This window comes from Pempheris klunzingeri, chromosome 22, assembly GCF_042242105.1.
Source record: "Pempheris klunzingeri isolate RE-2024b chromosome 22, fPemKlu1.hap1, whole genome shotgun sequence".
Taxonomy (NCBI): domain Eukaryota; kingdom Metazoa; phylum Chordata; class Actinopteri; order Acropomatiformes; family Pempheridae; genus Pempheris; species Pempheris klunzingeri.
Genome location: NC_092033.1, coordinates 10,628,913 through 10,635,060, shown reverse-complemented (window position 1 = coordinate 10,635,060; position 6,148 = coordinate 10,628,913).

The following is a 6,148-nucleotide window of genomic DNA, read 5'->3' as shown; positions in this document are numbered from 1 at the left end:
TCTGGGGAGAGTTTTACCTTCTCTTTAGCTCCTTGTTTGGCTTTTACGGGCCACAGCTTTACACATTTCTAGCTTCAGCAGGCAGCTTTTCTGGTTCTCCACAAGCCAGACAGACAAATTCAGCAAAGGGCCAGATATTTTCCCCAGGAGATGGCAGAGACCAATTCTGAGGCAATGATATGTTAATGTTCTGTTTATACAACACAATCCCTAATGGGTGTCACATGTGTTTTACCTGTAAATGGATCTTATTCCTGAATACCCTCCAGAGGCCTAAATGCCACAATGTTAGCACATGAAAAAGCCCCCCAGAGTAGGTGTGCCCCCCTCTCTTTTGTTTTCTTTCACTTAGCCATTATACATTGAAAAGTGTCTTTTAGCTCCAGGTGTATATGATGATGAGGGGGAGGGAGTTACATGTGCAGTGAAGCTCCTCACCATCAGGTTTTAAGAGGTAGAACAATACATGTTTTAAGAATGTGTGTCTTGAGCTGGATTTGTGCTTGATGCACATGGGTTAACAGGAGTCCCACTGTAGATACCTACAGCCTAAATATTCAATATTTTTGAACTTCAGGAATTTATCAGTCACCCTGGCTAAAAAGTTGAGGTCAAACTTCATTCTTGAGCCTGGAAGCAGCAGTTGAGGAAAAAAACAAGGTTCATTGAGTTGTATCTTTCTGTATTTTGCTTGTTTGTAGACACGGATTTAGTGGTTTTGGTTTTGATGCGTTCAGTTTAACCCCACAGGACATGGCTGACTGCAGTTCCAGTAAATTAGTACACTGAACTAAAGCTTGTTCTTCTCCCTTTTTTCATTTCGTGTGCCAACTGGAATATATTCCCTGTTCTCAGCTGCCTTCTTGCATTAGGTGCAACATGCTTACAGATTTATGAGAGAGCTAACTGTAACCACTGAGATAGAGTAATTATAGGGGGACAGAATAATTAAAGGATGCACTCATCATCAATCATACGTGCCATTAAGATAAAATTTTACGGTTCATGTGTGCGGCTTGTGGTGGGTTGTGCTATATGAGCAGAGGCGAGGTGCTTATGAAAGATTTATATCTCTATAGGTGGTGAAGGCTATATGGTGTGGACACAGACATGCCAGCATGCAGACAAGGTCGCAGCTTCTCATGAACACACATGCACAAAAAAGTCTCCATCCCCCAAAACATGCTACCTGTATCAACAGGAAAGCCCGAAATCAAAGTTGCCACCCTCAGCAGCATCCATTATTGAACGGCAACACAGAATCACTGTGGATTTATGATATTCCATCATCTGCCTTTCTACTTCCTTCCACAGAATTTATTTTTTGCTTCGCTAGAAGGATTTTTGTTTTGCCTGCTTGCCGAAGCATTGTCAGCGCATGAAAAGAACAAACTAGAGCCAAACAGTGAGCAGTATGCACTCTTGGATCTGCTTTATGATTATGTATAGAGGACATTTGAATTCCATCTCTTGTTCTATTTGTGAACATCAGCACTTTCCAAAGAGTCAGAGGAATTCATGCAATATGAAAATGGGCTGAAAATAGGGTTGAACGTCAACGTAGACATCAGCATGCAAATAGACCGCAAGCAGCCTATCACATTTGACATGCACAAACATTACTGTGAAACAACCCTCTATCATAAGCTTTCAGTCCTGTGGAATTGTATTTGTGCTGAAAGTCATAAGTTCACAAATGCTGAAAAAAGCTGGAACGTTTTGTTCTTCAAAGAAAAGTGCTGAGTGGTTTGGGCCAGTTTGTGTACAAGATGAGGGATTTGAAGACAAAGGAGGCGCTACTGGTAACATCATCCACCAGTCAGGGTAAAGGATCAGAAGCATCCTCCTCCAAAATCACAAAACACACTACAATTCAATCAGAATCATTTAATCTTAAATGGTTATAGATTTCCATTTGCACAGATGACAAGTATTTTTGTACATCCCCATGGCAGGTTTGCACTGTGATGGTTCAATCTCTCAGTCAGGGGTTAAAACCTTCCATAATGGGACCATCCATCCTCCTAGTGGGACTTGGGGATGGGGGGAAACTTTGTGCTCTGTCACACACACAAACAAACAAGCACACACACACACACACACACTCCCTCTTACACCTGAGCCTGAATAAATGAGCTGCCCCCCTCCTCTCTGTCTCTCTAATATGGATGAAGGAGCTACTTGGCGACTTGACGACCCTCATTTCCACACCAATGGAGAGCGTCCGATACAGCTGCAGCTGATGAAACACATTACCAGGAGATGCAACTCTCCCTCCACAGATGATACCACCCGCAGAACAAAGGCTGTCAGCGATGAAAGGACAATGGAAGCAACACCTGTTTCCACTGTAATATGCAGTTACAAAAACACTCAAGAAGCTGCTGCTGTAAAGAACTGCAACACTTGACGATGTAATGAAAGTTCAAGTCATTTTACGAAGTTCAGGAAGTTGACTTTCTGACCGCTGTTTCTTTGGCAGTCAGCAAGTCCCCTTTTACAGGCTGCATTCACGGCTACAGCAGGTTATTCACTAGCCCTGCAAATACTAGCTTTGTGGTGTGACCACGACTTTATCCTTGTTTTTCATTTAAATTCACGAGCAGTTGAGCTTTAAGCTAGTGTAGATACTTAAAGGATAAGCCCGTCAACAAATATTATAAAAAAAACAAAACACAATTGCATTTTAGTCCTATCATTAAAAAAATAACGTCCCCAAACAGCTGGCTAACGTAGCAGCTCAGATTTTGAATATACAGACAACACTTTGTAAGTTAGTTGTAAGAAGTTAGAAGTTGTAAAATGAAATGTATTACATTACAACTGAAAAGCACTACTAATTTATGGTTCATTTAAATGCTTACACCAGCATGGCCTATTGGGGTCCAAGGTGCTATGAGTGTGTACTTAGAAAGACCTAAATTCTCTTTATCTTTGCCCGTGTTTGTAGGTTCTTAAACGTTCTTGTTTGTGTGTCTTGTGTCCATCGCTCCACTGATGTGTTGAGCCCATATGGTCTCAGGTTGGATGGTCCTGGAACAGTCCATTATGTGGTTATTTGGCAGCACACACACCGTTACCTCCGCATTTCTTTCCCTTCACACTCCTGCATGGATGATGTGGCACCGCACACGTGGTGCAGCTTGAGTGTTTGTATATTGGTGTTGTGACTGCCGTTTGCTCGTGTGTGTGTGCATGTGTGTGTGTGTGAGGTAACGAAGCATCCAGTGTGTGGGAGTGTCCTGCCAGGAGAGTGTGTGTCTGTCCTCAGAGCGGGCATATGGACACATAGCTAGCCATCAGCCAGCCTGGCTCAGGTTGCTGCTACCTCTCTATCACCTCCTGGACAACAGCAGATGCCACATCGGCACGGACAGAGGATAACACTCACACACACCCAGAAATGCACACAAAGACAGACATTTATGCAGCATGCAAGGCATCAAGGGCCGTACTTGTCGAATAGATTTTGTATTTGCAAAGCTGTAGCACCCATAACACTGAGCTGGAAAGAAGAAAAAAAAGAAAATACAAAATACCACGTATCAAAATAACAACACTTTTGCTGGGACACTGACGTGCTGGCAGGTTTTTTTTGGGGGGTGGTCATGACTCTGTCTTTCCTCAGAAACAAGATGAAACTCCTTAGAAGAGAACATGTGTCTTCCTTGGCTGTGCACTGAGCTGTAAATTCATCCATAATGGTGAGGTCAGACTAGCACCGCTGCCACAAAAGCTAACACCCCTGTTACAGTCATAAATGTACACAAAGAAATGCTCACACACTTGCTATAGCACACAAACACATGTACATAAACAGGTATGATGTATAATGCTCTTTTTTACAGTGTGTGAACACAATCTCACTATTAGTCAATTGCAGATGAAATGAAAGTTTAAAGAGCACAAAGACAGTCAAACCTGAACAGTAGTATATTTTTTTATGATTACTGTACAAAATCCCATTAACTAGGAGGAGAGACTGACACTGTCTCTACAATCCATGCTTCTGCCCCAAGAACGGCACACAAATGCAAGCACAGTGTGAAATATCTGTGTTGAGCTCACCCTAACACAACCATCCAAGGGTGCTTCAACAGACGTACAGACTGAGCAGTGGAAGTGGGTCATCTCTCTATGGGGCAGGAGAATAATAACAACAGAAATATATAAATATAACCCCGTCCTATCAGAATCATCCCGTTGTCTGTCTGCACAAATGTAATTACACAGCGAGAGGCTGGAATACACATCGCAGTTTTCAGGGCATGGGTGTCCAGATTGCTCTTTTTTTCTATGAAATGGCTGAATTAGGTAAGGCATTGGCAAGTAAACATTTTGCTCTGTGTGTGTGTGTGTGTGTGTGAGGATGGGGGTGGGGAGGTGAATAGGTCGAGCTGCTGTCTCGTCTTTTGTCCTTCTGGCTATGCCCGGTTGCATTACATTTCAGACAAATGCGCACACGCTAATCGTTATGCGCACACACACAGACCCACGCAAGCGCTCTATCCCCCTTCTTGACCTACCCATTGGCCATCAACTGTCCACATGTATTGTGCACAGCCATGACCTAATGCTGTCAAGCCAGCGCCAACGCAAAAAAAAAACATGAGGAGAACTTTGCGTCACAAGGCTCACTGCAGTTTTTTTATATTGAATTGGTTACATCCAATAACTCTAAGATCCTCTTACTGGTCTGGTGCCTGTTAATGGGATTCAGCTGACAATCAATCATGTACGCACACACACTAGCAGAGACTCACACACACACACATTTCCATTCGCCCCCTGCGGTACACCGAGCTCCATCTCGTCCAAGCTGGTGTCCCTTTGTGACGCAGCCTTTCTCTTTGTTGTTTATACTGAGTGGATATACATGCTGTGCGTCCTTCAAGGCCTTTGGAAAAGTACAGAGGTGTCCAGCGAGGCGCCTGCCTGCCCTTTAACACCCTCACAGGGCCAAAGATGACTTGAAAGGTACCAAAGCGGGGCTGAGATTAAACTGCGGCATGGAGAGTCAACTCAACTGGAATTTGTAAACAGATTTTTCTTTTATGAGGGTGTAATATGAATTCCAGACTCACAAATACTTGCCTGAAGATGTGTGTGTGTGTGTGTGTGTGTGTGTGTGTGTGTGTGTGTGTGTGTGTGTGTGTGTGTGAGTGTGTGTGTTTGGGTAATTTTATTAATGTGTTGACAGAATTATAGAACAGTTTGGGCCAAATTTCTTAATATGATCATGTTAAGTAATTTTATATATTTGTGTGATATTCAAGCCAATAAACGAAGTAGCAGCTGTGATAGCCTCTAGTCTCCTGTCTGGTGAGTTTTCTGCTTCATATATTATGTGTTTATTTATATAGCCCAAAATCACAGGTCTCCCAGACGGCGAAACACTACGCATATGACACCATCTATTCTTTGACCCTTGACTCAGATTTGATACAAAGGGAGAAACCTCAGGAGAGGCATCAGGGCAGAGATCTCTCTCTCAGGATGATGACATGTACAATAGATGCCACATGTACAGAGAAGCAGTATGACTACAGTGCAGACAATCATTATTACATTCACAACCTACAAAGTAGCAGAATGACAGGATATGAAGAAACATCAAGAAAAGTATGAATTAAACGTACAGTATATATAGTATAAAGTCCCTTTTTGTACATGAAGCGAAAGACTTTACCTACAGACCACAGCATGATTAGTCAGGATGTTTACAGCCTGTCACTGCATGTTATCTTCCCAATATAGTCTGTTTATAGCTCCTGCTGAAATGGCCCTAAAGTCGATTTTAATCCCTGAATTAGAGAAAAGCCTCAACTGTGTACACAAACTCTGGGCTTTATAGCCGGAGTACTGAATCTGGTCTGATCCTACATTTGTTTTTGAAATGGATTTGGAATATTTCTTCACACAACTACATAACTATTTGAAGCCAGACGTACAGAAATGACAATTTAGACTGGGACGCAATGTTTTAAAATGGGGCGAACATAGTATAAAAATACACAGTACAATCAATCGATACAGGCCAAAAATGCGTATCACTGGAAAGAACTGATCTCATACACATTTGGGTCTTCCCCCATGGTAATTAAAAGGCTGTTTACTACAGCCCCAGACAGAGGCCTGGCTACTATGG